At 42.5% G+C, this 22,655-nt stretch overlaps 5 non-coding genes across 5 annotated transcripts; all 5 read left to right on the top strand.

Moving 5' to 3' along the window:
- Positions 1–3,573: 3,573 nt before the first annotated feature.
- Positions 3,574–3,645, top strand: trnah-gug (transfer RNA histidin (anticodon GUG)). The gene has a single exon. It is a non-coding gene; the product is annotated as a tRNA-His (tRNA).
- A 7,946-nt stretch (positions 3,646–11,591) lies between these two features.
- On the top strand, positions 11,592–11,663 carry trnah-gug (transfer RNA histidin (anticodon GUG)). Its single transcript has one exon. It is a non-coding gene; the product is annotated as a tRNA-His (tRNA).
- A 2,504-nt stretch (positions 11,664–14,167) lies between these two features.
- trnah-gug (transfer RNA histidin (anticodon GUG)) lies at positions 14,168–14,239 on the top strand. Its single transcript has one exon. It is a non-coding gene; the product is annotated as a tRNA-His (tRNA).
- A 710-nt stretch (positions 14,240–14,949) lies between these two features.
- trnah-gug (transfer RNA histidin (anticodon GUG)) lies at positions 14,950–15,021 on the top strand. Its single transcript has one exon. It is a non-coding gene; the product is annotated as a tRNA-His (tRNA).
- A 7,053-nt stretch (positions 15,022–22,074) lies between these two features.
- Positions 22,075–22,146, top strand: trnah-gug (transfer RNA histidin (anticodon GUG)). Its single transcript has one exon. It is a non-coding gene; the product is annotated as a tRNA-His (tRNA).
- The last annotated feature ends 509 nt before the right edge of the window (positions 22,147–22,655 follow it).

Raw genomic sequence — 22,655 nt, 5'->3', positions numbered from 1 at the left:
TCAACACAGTGCACCCGCCGACTGAGCTCAATATATGACATCATCCAGTTTCAACAGATTTAAATTTAGTTAAAATATAGACTCAGTGCCCACTCCATTAGATATCTACTGTACCTAATAAAGTGGCCACTGAGTGGATGTTCGTGGGGTTCTGCTACTATAGCCTCTCCAGTTCAAGGTTCGATGTGCGTTCAGATGCTCTTATGCTCTTACTGCTGTAATGCGTGGTTATTTAAATTATTGTCGCCTTTGTATCAGCTTGAACCAGTCTAGCCATTCTCCGACCTCTCTCAATGCGTTTTGGCCCATAGAACTACCATTTACTGGATGTGTTTTGTGTTTCGCACCATCCTTAGTAAACTCTAGAGACTGATGTGCCTGAAAATCCCAAGAGATTAGTCATTACAGGTTTTATGAATGGATATCCTTGGAATTTCTATATTTATTGTCAGAATATTGTGTTACTCAGATTAATCACTAGCGGTTCACTGATCTACTATAAACATTCTGCTTTACCTCAGCCCATTTCCACCTATTAAGAATCGAGAAAAATCATTCATTTATTCCAAGCGAAATGTTAACGATGCTCCTGGTCACATTTATTTGTCCGAAGTCATTTCAATATGTTCAAGATTCTCCAATCAAACCCCTAAAATCTTAATCAGAATCAGAATCAGGTTTACTATCACTGGCATGTGTCGTGAATTTTTTTTTAACTTAGCAGCAGCAGTTCAATGCAATACACAATATAGAAGAAAAAAGTCAAAGTACATGTAAATAAATAAGTTAATCAATTACAGTATATATAATAAAATCGTGCAAAACAGCAATAATACATATTAAAAAGTGAGGTAGTGTTCATGGGTTCAACGTCAATTTAGGAATTGGATGGCAGAGGGGAAGAAACTGTTCCTGAATCGCTGAGCGCGTCGTAGGTAAAATGGACGGCATTTAATTGCGAGATATTCCAGGTCTGATGAGCAGAATTGGGGCAGCACTGATATATTTGTGCACCAAGAGGAGTTGATCATGAGGCATACTCTTCCACTTCTGGTTTTGAGCGACTATAGTTCTCTCCTGACTGTCGATCTGAATGGCAGCGTCCGGTAAGGAAAGGGTTAACCACGATTCCGTGAAACAAAGAACACACGCGGTCGTAATGTCCCTCTGATTCAGCACCCTAGCTCTGAGATAATCGATTTTATTCACCAGAGACTACACGTTTGCCAGCTAGATAGTCGGTACTGGGAGTTTAAACCCCCGTTTCTTTAAACTCACTTGTATCACTGACCTGCAGCCACGTTTCCTACGTGGTATCCGACGAGGAGTACGTCCACAATCGGCTTTGCTTCCGCCAGTTTTGAGTAGCGATAGTTCAATTAATCGCATTAAGACAGTGGTTCCCAACCTTTTCTATGCCCCACACCCCTAGGAAATGTTTGATTAATGTTCGCACCCCCTACAAAAGTAATATCACATTTGAAGATGAAGAAGTCTATTTTCTAATTATTGAACCACATACAGTACTGCGGGTGAACAAATTGAACTTTAAAAAATAAGCTTTTAACTCAGTGCATAAAATGCAAATATAAATCGAGCAACTAGATTCTAACTTATTCAGAAAAAATTGTAAACAGTAAATTGATGAGACTCCTCAACTCTGAGGTGTAACTTCCCAGGTAACGCTGATGAGACTCCTCAACTCTAACTCGGGCAGAGGGAGACTGGAATGTGCTTGGGACAAACGTTACACCCACTTCTTAAGGCACATTGGCAGCTGGCTGAGTGATCACTCGTGACTTGTCACTCAAGCACACAAGCCATTCTTTGTCGCACCCCCTGAAATTCCATCTCGCACCCCCTGGGGGTGCAGGCACCCCAGGTTGGGAACCCCTCCATTAAGACATCTTATTTAAGTGGCATCTTTTGTTAACTGTACTGACCTTGGAAGCAGTTGTAATTTTTAGCCGTATCAGACTGAAACAAGATTATTTAAGCAGTTAAGCAAAGATAAGTGAAAATCCCATTTATAACCACGGAAACAGGCCATCTCGGCCCTTCTAGTCCGTGCCGAACGCTTATTCTCACCTGCACTCAGCCCATAACCCTCCATTCCTTTCTTGCCCATATACCTGTAGTAAACTATGTATACCTGTCTGGACACGCCCCTCTGCTGACTGCTCCTGTGGCTCCTCCCATAGACCTCTGTATAAAGGCGATTGGGGCATTGCTCCTCCCTCAGTCTTCGACATGGTCGTGGTCCCTTTTCGCTGTTAATGAAAGCCTATCGTTCACTTTCAGTCTCCTAGAGTTATTGATGGTGCATCAATACCTATCCATTTTTTTTTTCAAATGACAAAATCGAACCTGCCTCTACCACTTCTACTGGAAGCTCGTTCCACATAGCTACCAGTCTCTGATTAAAGAAGTTCGTCCTCGTGTTACCCCTAAACTTTTGCCCCCTAACTCTCAACTCATGTCCTCTTGTTTGAATCTTCCCTATTTTCCATGGAATAAGACTATCCACGTCAACTCTATCTATCCCCCTCATAATTTCAAATGCCTCAACCTTCTACGCTCCAAAGAATAAAGACCTAACTTGTTCAACCTTTCTCTGTAACTTAGGTGCAGAATCCCAGGTAACATTCTAGTAAGTCTCCTCTGTACTCTCTCTATTTTGTTGACATCTTTCCTATAATTCGGTGACCAGAACTGTACACAATACTCCAAATTTGGCCTCACCAATCATCACTCATCTTCTATTACCGATTTTGCCCTTCTCTTTTCCGTTTTCCTTCTCGGTCTATCCAGTAAAAATTTAATTGTCTTCTTCACACACAGCCCAAGTAGCTCGCCGTGGTTGTATAAATCCTTGTCCTGTGCATCGTGACCGCAGCAGAAAGTTTGGAATCTGAGTCACGGCATTACGGAAAGGCAATGTTCGATGGTAATAACAGAGTGCATTTTGGAAGAACAGGTGGCAGTGGTGGTGGAGGTGAGGGATTTGTCGAGGGAGTCGGAATTCACCATGGTTACTGCAGAACAGCTTTAGATTACTTCATTTTTTAAATGGCGTTCAGCAAAGGACGACTGCCACTGTTCCTGACCTATTCTACGTTCACTTCACTCACATTCTGAACTGTGTCATCGTGTATAGGGCAGAACGGTGGAGGGAGAGGCGATATATGTTTTATACTGCCTGTCGGAATCTAAACAAAACCTTCACATTACAGTGTCTACGAGCAAGCAATGATTTTGAATGCATCCTGAAAATAAATACTGTATTTCGTCTGTAAATACAGGCTATTAAAGCCCATTCTAAAGAAAGATCTTCAGAATCTCATAAATATGTTCACTGCGTATCTGGGACATAACTTCATTGGAAGTAAAAGCAAATGCAATTTAATCGTGCTGTTTTATTTTATCTGTATGGTAAATATTTCAGTGATTCGCACAATTCAGTTTTTTCACACGTTCGCGGACACAAATGCATAAACAAAACCTTCAAGATAAGCAAGCACCACTCACTACAATGCAGTTTTATGCATGCTGTATGCAGCGCTCATGTAGCTCGCCGTGATCGTATAGTGGTTAGTACTCTGCGTTGTGGCCGCAGCAACCTCGGTTCGAATCCGAGTCACGGCATTGCGGAAAAGCAATGACACGGCATTGAGTGCACTGTTTTTCTTCCCGGACCGACAGTGGTAGCGATTACAGCAGGTTCCTGTTTCATACAGAAAATTCTCTAGAAGCATAATTTACTATTGCACCATGTTCAAGTTTAATTATCATTCAACCGTACATGAATACAATCGAACGAAACAGCGTTACTCTGGACCAAGGTGTAAAATATACACAGCACGAGGCACAAGGAACACAGAACACATTCAAGCAAGCCTGAAGCGCAATATTAAATAAGACCATTAGACATAGGAGCAGAATTAGGCCATTCAGCCCATCGCATCTGCTCCGCCATTTCATCATGGCAGATCCAGGGTCCCACTCAACCCCATATAACTGCCTTCTGATCAGGAAACTTTCAACTTCCGCTTTAAATATACCCACGAACATGGCCTCCACCACAGTCTATGGCTACAGTCTACAGATTTACCACTCCCTGGCTAAAAAAAAATCCTCCTTACCTCCGTTCTAAAAGGCTGCTCATCAATTTTGAGGCCATGCCTTCCAATTCTGGATACCCACACCATAGGAAACATCCTCTCCACATCCACCCTATCCAACCCTTTCAGCATTCCGTAGGTTTCAATGAGATCCCCAGATTCTTCTAAATTCCAGTTAGTACAGGCCCAAAGCCGCCAAACTCTCCTCATATGTTAACCCCTTAATTTCTGGATTTATTCTCGTGAACCTCCTCTGGACGGTCTTAAAGCAACGCATCCTTTCTGAGATATGGGGCCCAAAACAGTCGACAATACTGCAAATGCTGCCTGACTAGTATCTTATAAAGCCTCAGCATTATCTCCTAGCTTTTATATTCTATTCCTCTTAAAATAAATGCCAACATTGTATTTGTCTTCTTTTCCACAGACTCAACCAGTAAATTAACCTTCTAGGAGTCTTGCACGAAGACTCCCAAGTCCCTCTGCACCTCTGATGTTTGAAACTCTTCCCCATTTAGATAATAGTCCGCATTAATGTTCCTTTTAACAAAATGCATCATCATACATTTCCCAGCACTGTATTCCATCTGCCACTTTTTTGCCCCCTTTTTTTTGAATTTGTCTAAGTCCTGCTGCAATTGCATTGCTTCCTCAGCACCACCCCTACCCCTCCATCTATCTTCGTATCATCCACAAGCTTTACCACAAAGACATCAATTCCATTATTATCAAACATTGTGAAAAGTGGTGGTCCCAATACGGACCCCCGTGGAATACCACTAGTCACCGGCAGCCAACCAGAACAAGCTCCCTTTATTTCCACTTACTGTCTCCTGCCTGTCAGCCATTCTTCTATCCATACCAGTGTCTTTCCTGTAACGCCATTGGATTTTGTCTTGTCAAGCAGTTTCATGTGTAGCACCTTATCAAATGTCTTCTGAAAATTCAAGTAAATGACGTCAACTGCCTCTCCTTTGTTCACTCTGCTTGTTATTTCCTCGAAGAAGTCTAACAGATTCATCAGGAAAGATTTTCCTTTATAGAAACCATGCTGACTTTGACTTATTTTATCATTAGTCTCCAAGTACCATGAAACCTCATCCTCAATAATAACTGAGGTTAAGCTAACTGACCAATACTTTCCTTTCTTTTGCTTTCCTTCCTTATTAAAGAGTTGAGTGCAAACTTCCTGTCCTCTGGGATAGGATGTAGTGCATCCTAAGACCTTTGATTTGGCCTAGTAATTTTTCCTTTGTAATAGCAATGTCGGTCACTTCTGCTCCCTGATCCTCCTGGACCTCTGGCATTCTGCTAGTGTCTTCCTCAGTGAAGACTGTTGCAAACTACCCATTAAGTTCATCTGCCAGTTCTTTGACCCCATTACTACCTCACCCGCATCATTTTCCAGTGGTCCAATATCAACTGTCACCTATCTTTTACTCTTCAAATGAATGAAAACAGGTTTAGTATCCTGCTTTATATTACTGGTCAGTTTGCCGTCATGTTCATCCCTTATTATAGGTTTTTTAGTTGCCCTTTGATGGATTTTAAAAGCTTCAAAATCATCCAACTTCCCAGTCACTTTTGCTACTTTATATGCCCTTTCCTTGGCTTTTATCTTCACTTGTTAGGCAGGGTTCCCTAGCCATGCCATTTGAGAACATCTTCTTTGGGACATATCTATCCTGCACCATGTGAACTATTCCCAGAAACTTCAGCCATCTCTGCTCTGCCGTCATCCCCGCCAGTATTCACCTGCAATCCACCTGGGCAAGTTCCTGTCTCACATTTCTGTAATTCCCTTTATTCCATTGTGATACTGATACATATGAGTTATGCTTCTCCCTCACAAATCGTACTTAGAATTCAATCACATTAAGATCATTACCTCCTTTAGATTCCTTTACATTAAGCTCCCTAAGAAGATCCGGTTTATTGCACAACACCCGATCTAATATAGCCTTTTCCTGGGTAGGCTCAAGCACACACTGCTCTGTAAAGCCACCTCGCAGGCGTTCAACAAATACTTTCTCTTGCAATCGGATACCAACCTGATTTTCCTAATGCCCTTGTATATTGAAGTCTTCTATTACTTTTGTGACATCACCCTTATTACATGCCTTTTCCAGCTCCCTTTGCAATCTCGAGTACCTGAGTGACGTGTCCTGCACAAGTACGTGAGTGACATGTCCCTCAAATTAATCACCTTTGGTTGGTTCCCGAGAGGTCGCTGCTTCCGAGAGCGCCGCTATCTTATCGGTAAGGTTGTAACCGAATATAGCATATACCCCTGAGATTCATTTTCTTTCAGACATTTACGGGAAAATTAAAGTAATACAACAGAATTTATGAAAAACTATACACAATAACGATCGACAAATATTCAATGTGCAAGATATGGCAAATCGATCAAATGATTTAAAAAGTAGATAAATAATACAGTACAATATTGAGAATATGAGTTATAGAGTCCTAGAAAGTGAGATTATAGATTATCGAATCAGTTCAGTGTTCAGGTGAGCGAAGTTACGCTGGTTCAGGAGCCTGTTGGTTGTAGAGTAATAAATGTCCTGAACCTGGTGCTGTAGGATCTGCGACTCCTGCACCCCTTGCCCGGTGTAGTAGCGAGAATAGAGGGGGTCATCTGACTGTGGTAGTCGTTGCCGCAGATGAGACATTTTACTTCGTGTTTCCATGCACATGTAACAAATAAATAAAGCTGATCTGTAATCTAGTGTCTGCACATCATCTCCTTCCAAATACTACTAAACAGCTAGATACTCGGGACAATGTAGAGGATAATTACCTTTGCAGGCAACTCGGGCGGCCACAGTGCAACATCCACACAAACAGGCTCAGAACAACACCCAATCAACACTGGCCGCCGTACTCCTGCACTGCCCACCTAAATTCCTGGCAAATGGAATAACCGGTGTGACTGTGTCGAAATAAATCACACTCTGTGACTTTGCAAGTAAAACCGGGAGCCATTAAGAATTATTGAAGATCTGGAAAGCAACTAATTCATTCCTGCCGCTGCAGACGTTGGCTATTGGATGCAAATCCCTGAAGTTTGAAATCAGTGCTCCTCATTTCGTTACATGGATAAGATCCTTGTAACGAAACAAGGCTGAACTTTGCTTGCTATATACATGTACGTGTCCTAGGGATTTGCTGTCGCGTATTCGGTTAACACACACAGCTTAGCAGTTCAAAACAATTCTTCTAGATGCTTCAGATTCAGTTTATTGTCATTTAGAAACCATAAATGCAATGCAGTTAAAAAATGAGACAACGTTCCCCCAGAATGATATCACAATAGCATAATTGATAAAAAAAATACAGACTTTGGGCGCAGTAAAAATAGTCCAAGATGTTAAAGGACTGTAAGTTCAAAAGAAATCACCACAGTTTTCATAAGTCCCCAGGGTCCCGACAGAATCTACATGCACCAGTGGATTAAAATTGATGAATTCATATCCGATCTAGCAGCAGCTGACAGCAACCGACGTGCCACGCCATTTCGCTGCATCCACATTGAGTTTGAATCCTTATAACTAAATATCTCCGTCCTTTTCCTCATTTACACAGTTCGAATCATTTACAAATCAATGCATTTAGTTTTCAGCTTTTAATATATGGTCGATTCTAAAATATTGTAGTGCTATTATGATGTTATAATGTTATTATAATATTATACAACTCTATCAAGTCACCTGTCTTTCTCGTCAGCGCCAAAGAGAAAATCCTTAGCTCGCTCAATCTTTCGATATTGGGCTTACTGTGAGTTCAGAAGCAAATATAGTTGACTCATTAAGTTTAATTTATTGTGGCTGTGCTCCTTGTAACCCGAGAGAAACGGAAAAAAAGTACATGTACTATTATCGATTTTGCCTTTCTCTTTCATCTTTTCCTTCTCGGCCCATTAGCTACAATCGAATTTTATTCTTCTTGCCAGGTTGCGCCCATGTAGCTTGCTGTGATCCGATAGTGGCCAGTAATCTGCTCTCGGTGTGATCCTATAGTCGTACATACTTTGCGCTATGGCCGCAGCCGCCTCGATTCTAATCTGAGTCACGGCATTGCGGAAAAGCAATGGATCGGTAATAGATTTTCTGTTTTTCTTTCTGAACGACACGGTAGCGATCAGCGTAATGATGGTTGTTACACACGGCATTAGACTACTTCATGTCTTTAGTGGTGTTGAGCATAGGTCGACAGCCACTCCCCCTGACATAAATGTATTCTGTATTCACTTCACTCTCACCCTGAGCCAGGTCATCGTGTATAGGGTAGCGCAGCGAAGAGACTGGCGATATATCTTTTGAATCGACAGTCGGAATCCGAAAAGAGTTCTTCGTATTATCCACTACTAAACAATAATTTCAAATGCATCCTGAGAACAGATAGGGAAAATATTTTGTCGGTAAATACATAATATTGAAATCCATTCCGAAAACTCGTACACTTTTCAGAAACTCAAATGTTTTGCATAAATGCTGCCTGGTCTGTTAATTTCTTCTGGCAATTTGTGTGTTGCTCATGTGTGGCGCCTTATCAAAGATCTTTTGAAAATCCACTGAACACACCATCCACTGAATCTCCTTTTCTATCATGTTTGTTCTTTCTTCAAAGATTTTCCCTTGAGTGCATCATCTAGTCCAGATGACTGATCTACCTTTAGACCTTTCAGTTTTCCAAGAACTTTCTCCCTAACACTGAATCTTCACTCTCGTCTGACCCCTGACACTTGAGCTTCCACAATACTGCTAGTGAAGGCTGATGCAAAATACTTATTCAGTTCGGTCGCTGCTTCCTCGCCCCCTATCACTAACCTGTCCAGCGCCGTTACAAGCGGTCAGATGTCCATTTTCCTCTTCCTGTTATACTTTATGTATCTGAAGAAACATTTGGTATCCTCTTTAATATTATTGCCTAGCGTATTTTTGTATCCCATCTTCTCCTTCTTAATGACTTTCTTAGTTGTTTTCTTTTCTTTTTTAAAAGCTTCCCAAACCTCTAACTTTCCAATAATTTTTGCTCTATTATATGCCCTCTCTTTGGCTTTTATGTTGGCTCTGACGTGTCTTGTTAGCCGTGGTTGTATCATCTTTCCTTTAGACTACTTCTTCCTCTTTGGGACCTATATACCCTGTGCATTCTGAATTGTTTCTGGAAATTCAAGCCATTGCTGCTCTGCCGTCATCTCTGCCAGTGTTCTTGTCCAATCAGTTCTGACCAGCTGCTCTCTCATGAATCTGTCATTCCTTTTACTCCATTGTGATGCTGGTTCATCACTCGCCCCTATAGGCTCATTTACCTTAAGCAAACTTAAGGTTCATTGCACCACACCCAATCCAGAATAGTGGATCCCCTTGTGGGCTCAACCATGAGCTGCTCTAAAAAGCCAACTCGCAGGCATTCTAGAAATCCCCCCCGTTGGGATCCAGCACCAAGCTGATTTTCCCAATCTACCTGCATATTACAATCCTCCATGACCATTGTAACATTTCCGTTCTGGCACGCATTTTCTATCTCCCGTTATAATTTATAGAACACACCCTTACCTTTAGAATGCCATGGACAGGATCTGAGACATCCCTGGCTCTGGCATCTCGGAGGCAACATGCCCTCTGGGTATCTCTATCATGACCGCTGTATCTCTTCTCTTGTCCTCTGCCTATGGAATCTCCCATGACTACTGCAGTCCTCTTCACCTCGCTGCTGTTCTGAGCCACAACACCAGATCAGGATCAAAGACCTGGTAGGTCGTCTCCCTCAACAATATAGGGTGGTATACTTATTATTGAGGGGAACGGCCACAGGGGCACTCTGCATTGGCGATACATTTCCGTTCCTTCTCCTGACAGTCACCCAGTTACCTGTGTCCTGCAACCTAGAGCTGACTACCTCCTTATATCTTCTATCTATCGCCTCCTCATTCTCCCGTATGAGCCGAAGGTTGTCAAGCTGCAGCTCCAGTTCCTTAATAGGAACCCCTATTGACATCAATGGATCTGGAGTTGAGAGGGTAAACAGCTTTAAATTACTCGGCATAAACATCATTGAGGATCTCACGTGGTCTGTACATACCGGCTATGTGGTGAAAAGGGCACAACCACGCCCCTTTCAGCTCAGACGGTTGAAGAAGTTTAGTATAGGCCCCCAAATCCTAAGAACTTTCTGCAGGGACACAATTGAGAGCATCCTGACGAGCTGCATCACTGCCTGTTATGGGAACTGTACCTCCCTTAATCTCAGGACTCTGCAGAGAGTAGTGCCATCAGCCCAGCAGATCTGTAGATGTGAACTTCCCACTATTCAGGACATTTATAAAGACAGGTGTGTAAAATGGGCCCGAAGGATCAGTGGGGACCAGATTCACTCCAACCACAAACTGTTCCAGCTGCTACCATCCCAGAAACGGTACCGCAGCTTAAAAGCCAGGACCAGCAAGCTCCGGGACAGCTTCTTCCACTACGCCATCGGTCTGCTTAACTCATGCTGACACAACTGTGTTTCTATGTTGTATTGACTTAGCCTGTTGTACATACTATTTATTATAAATTGCTCATTGCACGTATAGACGGAGACATAACATAAAGATTTTTACTCCTCACGTATATGAAGGATGTAAGTAATAAAGTCAATTCAATTTACTCAAAAGAATGGCCGCTCCGCTTGTACTTGCGTTATTTTTATTCACCTTTTCTAATGAATCTCGCTCGGTGATTTGTCTCAGCTCAAATCAGAGCAACTGCCTCGCAGTTCTGCGTTTTTCATGTTGATTGCGAAGCTGATTGAAAAGGCTGCTCTCTTCGTGTACTCCTGCTCTTCGATCTGTCGCAGTTCAAATCACTCTGAAATGCTGCCAGCGATAGCTGTGTCTTCGGGAAATTTATGGATAGCGTTTGAGCCGTGCTTTGCCAGACGGTCGTGAATGTAGAGAAAGTAGAGCGGTGGGCTAAGCGCACATCCTTTAAGTGCTCCAGGGTAGATTGTCACCAATCCGCACAGACTGTGGTTTCCTGTTGACGAAATCAAGGATCCGTCATTCTGTAGCATCCCCATAACTAAACATCTACCTCCTGTTCGTCATTTTGACATCCCGAAATATTTTCAAATCACAGCATTAAGTTTTCAACTTTCACTATTCTCAGTTCTAAAATATTGAAGTGTTATTATGATGTTATATCATTATAATAATGTTATGCACCTCTATCAAGTCGTCTCTCTTTCTCATCCGTTCCAAAGAGAAAAGCCCCACTTCGCTCAATCTTTCGATTTAGGACTTGTTGCTGATTAGGCAAATATTATTAAAACATTGAATTTAATATATTGTTGTTATGATCCCGGTAATCAGAGGGATAGAAAAAAAAACTCATCCCATATTCCATTTCCCTCTTTTCTCCTTTCCATCTCCGACCCGTCATTACAATATTTTTCCCTAACGTAGTGCCCATGTAGCTCGCCGTGATCGTATAGTGGTTAGTACTCTGCGTTGTGGCCGCAGCAACCTCGGTTCGAATCCGAGTCACGGCATTGCGGAAAAGCAATGACACGGCAATGGGTTCACTGTTTTTCTTTCTTTCCGGGGCTATTGCATTGACCGTGTGCGTTTTGGGAGATGGATCACTTTGCACTCGCGTGGTGAGTTGTTTGTTTAGGGGGCGAGAGCTCACGATGGTCACTGCACAAGAGCATTAGATTACTTCATGTTTAAGTGGTGCTGAGCTCAGGCAAATGCCGCTGTTACTGACATACAGGCTCTCTCTAATGCCTTCACTCACATTCAGCAGCGTTTCAATGTGTGTAGTGTAGAAGAGAGGATGGCCATATACCTTTGAATCAGCTGTCGGAATTTAATAAAAAACTTATTATTTAACACCAAAATGATTTCGAATGCTTATTGAAAATAAATAGTTGTTAAATATACAGAGAAAAACGTTAGCAAAGTTCAAGATCCAAGATAGTTTAATGTAATTTCCAGTACACAAGTGTAACGGGGAAGGGATTTTTTTCCGGATCTGTTGCAGCATAAAAACCCAATACAACAAATAACACAATAATTATAAACATATAAAATAACTTATATACATAAATTGATTGTATGCAAGTGAGGGTCTGTACATAAAATGACTGGCAGGAAATGATAAAGTAGTGGTGGTTGGGGTGTGGAGAGGTGTTTTAGTATATGGAGGTGCTGATAAGCTTTAGTGTTTAGGTAGAGTAACGATTTTGGTGTTTGGTGCTGATACCAAGGGTGACTGATAAGTTCGTGGCCTAAAGTAGAAGGAGTCAATTTTAGAAAGCCTAGCACTTTTTTCAACATAGTCCCCTCCTACACTTACACACTTTGTCCAGCGGTCGTGGAGCATACGGATCTTGGGCCTCCAGAAAGTGTCCATAGAAGGGGTGATTGATAAGCTCGTGGCTTAAGGTAGAAGGAGATGAGTTATTAACTTCAAACTTTCTGCATAATCACTCAAAGAGTTGACCTGCATGTACCTGTAACGAGAGTTGTATAACTCATCTCCTTCTACCTTAGGCCACGAACGTATCAATCACCCCTCGTACATAGCCGCCTCCCTGATGAGAGTGGGATAAACAGTCCATGAGCCCGGTTGCTAGGATCCTTTTAAATGCAGAAGAATTGGAGTGTACATTATGATTGACTCATCTTGGTGTACAAACCTGGCGATTTTATCTCAGTCCTGCTCACCCGTTCTAGAGCATCTAGCGGTCAAATGACGTACAATTTTTCTGGCGAGGAAGTTTCTGCCATTATCCTGGTAGCGGTGTACATTCCATCATCCAATGTCAAGCAGGCTCTGGAGGAGCTGAGCGACGTAATCAGAAGACACGGAACTGCGCGCTCTCATGCCTTCTCCAACATTGCGGGAGATTTTAAGTGAGTTTTTAACACCGTTTTGTAGTTACAAAGAAGTCCACTAGATGGCTTAGCATGCACAGTTTACACATGCATTTAGATAGATAGATAGATAGATATATAGATACTTTATTCATCCCCATGGGGAAATTCAACATTTTTTCCAATGTCCCATACACTTGTTGTAGCAAAACTAATTACATACAATACTTAACTCAGTAAAAATATGATATGCATCTAAATCACTCTCTCAAAAAGCATTAATAATAGCTTTTAAAAAGTTCTTAAGTAGTTTACTTAAATACATTTAAATACACTTAGACAGACAGACAGACAGGCACACACTCATAAATATCTGGTCGTGTTTTTACTAATATTCTATATATGCCTAGCGGGCGTCTGACGGCTCTGGTCTGGGTGGGGCTGGTTCAGGTCTATAAACCTGCACATTCTGTATCGCTGTATTTTACATATTCTATATGGGTTTGTTGAATTATATGCGCGAGGACGGGCATCAGTCTGCGGAATCGGGGGTGGGGGTGGAGGTGATAGGGTGTTTCGGGACTCTTTTATTCCATGAATGCGACTGTAAGCAATGTGTTTTTGCATTTTAACCTCATAGTAACACTTGTCTCATTTGTCCGTATTCATGAGTATTCACGTATAGTTGAATAACAATTAAACTGGAATTGAATTGAATTTAAAAAATGGATTCATATGCAATCTAGCAGTAGCTGATGGAGACAGGCGTGGCTCGTCATTCTGTTCGTCATCATTGAACTTGTATTCGTATAATTAAACATCTACATCTTATTTTTCATTTCGCCAGTTCGAAATATTTACAAACGATACCACTAAGCTGTCAGTTTTCAATAACACGTCTCTATCAATCGTCCAAAATCGTCTCCATTCTCTCCCGTTCCAAAGAGAAAAGCCCTAGATCGCTTAACCTTTCGATTTTGGACGTATTGATTATTAAGCAAACACAGTCAAAGCATTGAATTTAACTTGTAGTTGCTAAGCTCCCTGGAAGCAGAGGGAGAGAAAAATATCAGTTTCTATTCACCATTGTAGCTTTCTCCTTTCTCTTTTCCTTCTCCACCCGATTACTACATCGGAATTCTGTTGCTTACTACACAGAGTGCCCATGTAGCTCGCCGTGATCGTATAGTGGTTAGTACTCTGCGTTGTGGCCGCAGCAACCTCGGTTCGAATCCGAGTCACGGCATTGCGGAAAAACAATGACACGGCAATGGGTTCACCGTTTTTCTTTCTGGAGCGCCGCAGTTTGTAAGGAGTTTGTATCTTGTTTCCTTCCAAAGACCTATGGGAACGTTGTGTACAGTTGCGGACATTTGCTGCTCGTTGACGCAAAGGTAGTTGCAAACAAATCCACTCAGCATGCACAGTTTGCATTCAAATTAATGAGTTTATATTTGATCTGCCAGTAGCTGACTCAGAGAGGCGTGGCTCGTCTTTCGGTTACATCAGCATCGAACTTGTAGCCGTATAATTTACATCTTATTTCTCATCTCGATAGTTCGGAACATATTTGACATATTTACAAATAAGTAAATATATATACTTACAGTTCGATATATTTACAAAGCACATCATTAACTTTTCAACTTTCAATCTTGCCGATTCTAAAATATTTTAATATTAGTATAGATACAACATCATTATAACGTTATACAACTGTATCAAGCCGCCTTTCATTCTCTTCCACTCCAAAGAGAAGACCCCCAGCTCGCTCAATCTTTTCATTCTGGGCGAATTGCTAGTTAGGCAAATATTGTTAATTCATTGTTGCTATGCTCGCGGTACACAGAGAGGAACAAAAACACATATTATATCCATAATCATATACCTCTTCTCCATCCTATCACTCAGTACAAAACAATATTCTTTCATGTCGGTATATCGCCCATGTAGCTCGCCGTGATCGTATAGTGGTTAGTACTCTGCGTTGTGGCCGCAGCAACCTCGGTTCGAATCCGAGTCACGGCATTGCGGAAAAGCAATGACACGGCAATGGGATTGATCCTTTTCTTTCTGAGTGTGTTACATTGCCGGTGTGCTTTTTGGGAATAGCAGTGATGGAGGTAGTGAGGGGTGAGGATTCTTGGTGCTGATGGTTACTTCATGCTTTAAGTGGCCGGTTGCCGCAGTTACGGTTAGCGCAACGCTTTACAGACCCAGCGATGGGGGTGGGGGGGGGGGGTAGAAGGCAAGATTGAACTTACCCCTCTGCATGTAAGGAACTTTCACCGTGAGTTTCTTCCGCGTGCTCCGGTCACCTCTCATATTCCAATTACCTACAGGTTAGGGTTAGTGAGCTGTAGGCACGCTATGTTGACTCCGAGAGCATGCCGCCACTTGCGGACTGTCGCTATTATATTCAGAGTCCAAAGAAAAGATTATTACCGAAGTATGTGGAACACTCTTTTTCGGTCGAATTCCGGACTCGCCTCGGGTCGAATCCGGCGTCTTCTCTCTAAAGAAAACCCAAGCCCAACCTTACCAGAGAAACCTTCCCTTAATATGGCCAGACTAACCGGATGGCACACAATTCTCCTATCTCTTATCTTCAACAGTAACCCAAACTAGCAACTTGCACAGAAACTGCATGACAGTAAAACAATGCGAACAAGGGCATTGCAAATGTAAACCAGCACAACCTGGACATCCATTTTATTGCAACATTCACTGGAATATAAATAATTAAAATAGCATTTATGAAAAAATGCGTTAACAAAATCAGACAAACAACTAATGTGCAAATAACTGAAAAGTAAATAAATAATTCTGATAACACGAGCTGTTCCAATGTAGTGACATTGGAACTGCGTCTATAGATTGTGGAGTTAGTTCACTGCTGAGATGAGTAAAGTTGACCACGCTGGTTCAAGATCCTGTTGCTTGGAGAGTAATTAGTGTACCTACACCGGGTTCCTGTATCTCCTGCTTGATGATAGCAGCGAGATGAGAGGGACTCGTCTTTTTTGGGCGTTGTCGTAAACGATGCAATTCTCTACATGTTTCGATATACATGTGGCAAATAAAACTATTCTTTAACTATTCTTTATCAATTCATCCCTGATATTACTACACAGTTACATACCACAGAAAATGTGTAAAGGAAATTTTCTTTGCAGACTGTCACAGGGTTAAGGTGTAAAGTCCACACAAGCATGCACAGAGTAGAATGGGAACCTGGTCGCTGGGACCAAAGTTAAGTACCAAGTTGCTTCTTGGCGAATGGATTAACCTTCGGGCTTTAACGAAATATGTCACAATCAGCGTTTTGAAACTGTGCAAGTGAAATGGGGGGGGGGGGGTGGATAACAACCGTCGCACACGCATTCTAATTGGCCGCATCATCGTTTGTTGGGGGGGGGGGAAGGGGAGGTTTGGAAGTACTGCTGCAGAGAATCCAAAGAAGCTGCTGAAAGTGTGAATTCAGCCAGCCTCCATCATGGGCGCCAGCCTCCGTAGCATCCCGGGCATCTTCAAAGAGCAACGCCTTAAATTGGCGGCATCTATCATTAAAGACCCTTCATCACCCAGGACTTGCCCTCAGGAACAGCTGACATCAGAATTTGAACTTGACATTGAATCCATAAAAGCTACCTCACGACCTTTTTTTGCACTACTTATTTAATTTTATAAATATATGTACTCTTACTGTAATTCACAGTTTAAAAAACGTTATGTATTGCCTTGTACTGCTGCCGCATAAACACGATAATATGCCGGTGATATTAAACCTAGATCTGATTCTGGTTCTGATTATAAATCAGCCCTCCTGATTACGTAGCTTTACTTAAATTAGGCTTTATAGCAGTTGCAAACAATTCCACTAGATGGTTCAACATACGCAGACAGGATTAAAAATAATATCTGGATGGGTGGCGGTTTGTTCAGGATATGCAGGCTATAAATCAGATCTTTCACCGGTGGTTCCGGAAACGAATATCACCTGCAGAACCGAAAGAGCTAACACACTTGCTCCAGGACATCTTCAAAGGCGCTGCCTCAATAAGGCGGCATCAATCATTAAGGACCCCCAACGCCAGGACATGCACTCTTCTCATTGCTACCATCAAAAAGGAGGTACAGGAGCTTGAAGACACGCACTCAACGTCACAGGAACAGCTTCTTCTCATCTGCCACCTGATTTCTAAATGGACAACGAACCCATGAACACCTCCTCTGTATTTTTCCCCTCGCTTTTGCACTACTTCATTTAATTCACACACACACACACACACACACACACACACACACACACACACACACACACACACACACACACACACACACACACACACACACACAAATACTTATTATAATCTTTCGGTTTTATTACTATTAATTGCAATGTACGGCTGTCGCAAAACAGCAGGTTTCCCGACACCTTTCTGTATATACAATATGCCCTTGATGGTGGGTAGGCTGTTGTCTGTGATGGGATGGACAATTTTGACAATCCGTTGTAGATCCTCGTCGTCCACTACAGTGCAGTTTCCGTACAATGCAGTGATGCAGATTGTGAGGATGCTCTGCACTGTGCATCTGTACAATGACGTGAGTATAGATGGGCATAGCCAGCCCTCTGAGACTCTTCAGAAAGTTGAGGCATTGGTAGGCGTTCTTGACTGTGTTCTGGGACTGTGAGATATTGTGCGAGATGTGCTTCACCCCGGATTTAGAAACTACTTGTACTGCTTGGGGGAGTAGATTTAGGACAGAGATGAAGAGGAACTGCTTTTCCCAGAGAGTGGTGAATCTGTGGAATTCTCTGCCCAATGAAGCAGTTGGTGCTACCTCAGTCGATAAATTTCAGAGAAATTTGGATAGATTTTGCCATAATAGGGGAATTAAGGGTTATAGGGAAAAGGCAGGTAGGTGGAGATGAGTCCATATGCAGATTAGCCATGATCTTATTGAATGGCGGAGTAGGATCGACGGGTCCGATGGCCTACTCCTGCTCCTATTTTTACGTTATTTCTTATGTTCTTATGTTCTTTACACATCAGCGCCACCGATGCAAAGAGGGTATGCAGAATCTCAAAAGATAGCCGCATATCTGTGGGGAAACTTAATTGGAAGTAAAAGAGAATGCAATTTTACCATGTATAATCATTATACCTGTTTTGTCAATAGTCAAATACTTACTTACTTACTTCAGCCTATCTCCCCAACTGGTGCGTTGGCCGTCGACAGCATTACACTGGAGCCCTCTGTCCATACGAACATAAGATATAGGAGCAGAATTAAGCCATTTGACCCATCGAGTTTGCTCCACCATTTCATCATGGCTGATCAAATTTTCTTCTCAGCCCCAATCACCTGCACTGTCCACGTATCCCGTCGTGCTCTGACCAATCAAGAATCTATCAGCCTCTACCTTAAATATACATAAAGACTTGGCATCTATAGCTGCCTGTGGCAAAGAATTCCACAGACTCACCATCCTCTGCCTAAGAAATTCGTCCTCATCTCCGGTTCTAAAAGGACGCCGATCTATTCTGAGGCTGTGTTCTCTGGTCTTCGACACGCCCGCCATAGCATTTATCTTCTCCACATCCACTCTGTCAAAACCTTTTAGGTTTTGATAGGTGACCCCTCATTCTTCTGAATTTAAGTGAATACAAGACCAGAGCCATCAAAACTCTTCATATGGCAAATCATTCAATCCTGGAATCATTTTTGTGTTCCTCCTTTGAATCCTCTCCAATTTCATCACATCCTTTCTAAGATAAGGGGCCCAAACCTGCTCAGGATTCTCCAAGTGAGGCCTCATCAGTGCTTTATAAAGTTTCAACATTATGCTTTTATATTGTAGTCCTCTTGAAATGAATGCCAACATTGCATTTGCCTTCCTCACCACAGACTGAATTTGCAAAGTAACCTTTAGGGAATCCTGAACAAGGACTCCCAAGTCCTCACTTTTTAAAATATATATTTTCTACCCTTTTACTTCTTCTACCGAAGCGCGTGACCATACACTTCGTGACACTGCATTCCATCAGCCATTTCTTTGCCCATTTCATAATCTGTCTAAGTCTTTCTGTAGCCTCTCTACTTCTTCAAAACTATCTGCCCCCTACCTATCTTCATATATTCTGCAAAGTCTGCAACAAAACTGTCCGTTCCATCATCCAAGTCATTAACGTATAATGCGAAAAGAATTGGTCCAACACAGACTGCTGTGGAACACCACTGGTAACCAGCAACCAGCCAGAAAAGGCTCTCTTTATTCCCACTCTTTGCCTCACAAACAGATTTGTCAGAGCTAAACATTTTTCCTTGCTGAAACCATGCTGACACCGGTCTATTTTATCATGTACCTCCAAGTACCATGAGACCTTATCCTTAACAATGGACTCCATTATTAAGCGACGACTGGTTATTCTTTTCCATGGATGCTGCCTGACCTGCTAAGTTTCTCCATCATTTCGTGTGTGTCCTACTGTATACTAAGAAACGCAGGTGGTCATAGGGAGAACAGGCAAAGCCCCAACAAGTATGCACAGAGTAGAATCGAAATCTGATGACTGGAACAAACGCGAAGTGTTGCAGTACTGCGCTACTGCTCAGCGAAATCTTGGCAAATGGATGAGTCTATGCGCTTCATCGAAATACGTCTCAATCGGCGCTTTATGATCCGGAAGACAACTACATAATCCACTCATTCCTGCTGTTTGCAAACGCTGGTGGTTTTAATTTGGATCCTTGTAACGAAACTTTATTCGCCATATACATTAAAGTGTATTAGGGATTTTCTTTGGTGTGTTACGTTAGGTTAACACTCAGTGTTTCGTAGTTACAAACAAGTCCACTGGATGGCTCAGCATTCACATACACGCGCGAACGCCCCCCGCCCCCCACATATATATCCCCATACCCTCCACATATATATCCCCATACCCTTTGATGCCCTGGGTAAACAAGAACCTATCTCTCACTGTCTTATATGCACCCAATGACTTGGCCTCCACAGCCGCTCATGACAACAAATTCCACAGATTTACCACCCTCTGACTAAAGTACTTTCTCCGCATCTCAGTTCTAAATCGACATCTTTCAATCCTGAAGTCGTGCCCTCTTATTTTAGAATTCCCTACCATAGGAAATAACTTTGCCATATCTAATCTGTTCAGGCCTTTTAACATTCGGAATGTTTCTATGAGATCCCCCCTCATTCTCCCGAACTCCAGGGAATACAGCCCAAGAGCTGCCAGACTTTCTTCACCCGGTAACCCTTTGATTTTTGGAATCATTCTTGTGAATCTTCTCTGGACCCTCTCCAATGTCAGTACATCCTGGTCTAAAATAAGAGCCCAAAACTGCATACAATACTCCAAGACTGGTCTCACGAGTGCCTTATAGTGCCTCAACATCACATCGCTGCTCTTATATTTTATACCTCTAGAAATGAATGCCAACATTGTATTCGCCTTCTTCATCACTGACTCAACCTGACACAATATATATTTGTTTGATTCTGTTTTTACTAATATTCTATATGTGCCTCTATATGTGAGGACTAGGCCTCTAAGCTCTCTAAGCTGTGGTACCGCCTAGCCGGTGCCTAGTCAGATTGATGGGCGGAGGGGGGGGGTGTGGTTCTGGTCTACAGTATATACTTGGATATTCTGCATCGTTGTATTTTATCGATATGGGTTTGTTGTCTTGTACGGGCGAAGACTGGGCATCAATCTGCGGTGTTGCGGAGTGGGGATCGGGGGGAGGGATGCGTCGGGACTCTTATTCCATGAATGAGTTCTTGTGTGCGACTGCTGGTAATGTCTTTTCCCACCTTGACTCCAGAGTTACATTGTCTCTTTTGGCTGTATTCATGAGTATTCTCATTTCGACAGTTCGAAATATTTATAAGTTACGCCATTACGCTTTCAATTTTCAATGCCGTCGATTCTAAAGTACTGCATTGTTATAACATTATGTTAAGTTGGCGCAAAAGGCGACTCCTTTGCTTTCATCTTCGGAAACAGCTTTATTCCTACCTTTGATATCTTTTTTCTTCCTTTCAGGGTGTGGGGGTGTTTTTGAAGACCCTGACCTGGAGTTACACTCTGACTCTGTTTCTTTGGGAGAATGCGACGGTCCTCAGGGCCTCATGACCGGCCGCTTTTTGATATCCCAAGGACGCGGCCTGGAAGAGGAGCGCGTCTTCAGGGTCCAGGGATTCTCTAGCTCTTCTGACGTGCTGTTTCTAGGTCGGTGACCCTGACCGAATCGTCGCGGGAGAACACCGGACATCGGGAGCCGCGGGTTGTGTGCCCGGACAGCAGCGCCATTTTGGTGCCGACTCTCCGGGGTGCAGAGCTTGGAGAAAACGACACAACAGACTTTTAACAGCGCAAATCGGCGAGTTGTTTGTTAGGTCTCCCCTTTCGCTGTGAAACGGGGACACCTCTTTTTTCATTATTAGGGAGAGAGAGATAGGAAGAAGCAGGGATATGTCGAATTATAGTGTGAACGAGTAGTTTGTGGGGTGCTGCGAGTCTGTGTTTTTATTGATGCTTTACTCCACGCATGAGTGCTCGGTGGCGGGGATTGATGCTTTTTTGCTAGTGGAGGGAGGGTCGTGCGTGGAAGGGGGAGCTGGGTGGGGGCTTCGGGGTTCTAAGGTTTAACTGTCATTCATTGTTTGGGGGCACTCCTCCGTTTTCGTGTATATCTGCGAAGAAAAGAATTTCAGGATGTATATTGCATACATTTCTCTGGCATTAAATGAATCTATTGAGCTATTGAATGCTATACATCTCTATCAATCGCCTCCATTCTCTTCCGCTTCAAAAAGAAAAACCCTAGATTGCTGAATCCTTCGATATTGGACTTATTCTTGTTAAGCAAACATAGTTAAAACATTGAATTTAATTTATTATTGCTATGCTGCTTGTAAGCAGACGGAGAGAGAAAAAAAATCACAAGTTCTGTCCTCCATTTTGTCCCTCTCCTTGCTCTTTTCCTTCTCCATCCCATCACAACACTGCAATTTTGTTCCTCCCTGACACAGCTCCCAGGTACCTCGCCGTGATCGTATAGTGGTTAGTACTCTGCGTTGTGGCCGCAGCAACCTCGGTTCGAATCCGAGTCACGGCAGTGCGGAAAAACAATGACACGGCAGTGGGTTTGCTGTTTTCCTTTCTGGATTTGTTACATCGCCGGTCTGCGTTTTGGGAATAGCAGTGGAGGAGGTAGTGAGGCGTGAGGACGCAAGATGAAGATGGTTCCTGCACAAGGGCATTACTTCATGTTTTCAAGGGCATTACTATGTTTTCCATAGTCGAATTGCCACTCTCCCTGATATGTATTCTACATTGCCTTCACTCACAGTCTGAAGCGTGTAATCATGAGTAGGGTAGAACAGAGTAGGGAGTGGCCATATACCTGTCGACTGTCGGAATCTAAAAAATAATCTATTTACCACAAACAATGCTCCTGAAAACAGATAATGTTTGTAAATATTAAACTTTACAGCCCAGAATATTAAAGCCCATTCTAAAGGCCATTATCAAGATTTTAGATCCAAAATTGTTTAATGTCATTTCCAATACACATGTGTTAAGGAGAAGGAAATTATTGTTATTTCTGATCTGATGCAACATAAA

The sequence above is a fragment of the Hemitrygon akajei genome, chromosome 2, assembly GCF_048418815.1.
Source record: "Hemitrygon akajei chromosome 2, sHemAka1.3, whole genome shotgun sequence".
NCBI classification, from domain to species: domain Eukaryota; kingdom Metazoa; phylum Chordata; class Chondrichthyes; order Myliobatiformes; family Dasyatidae; genus Hemitrygon; species Hemitrygon akajei.
Note: the sequence above shows the minus strand (reverse complement) of the source record. Positions and strands in the feature narration are given on the sequence as shown.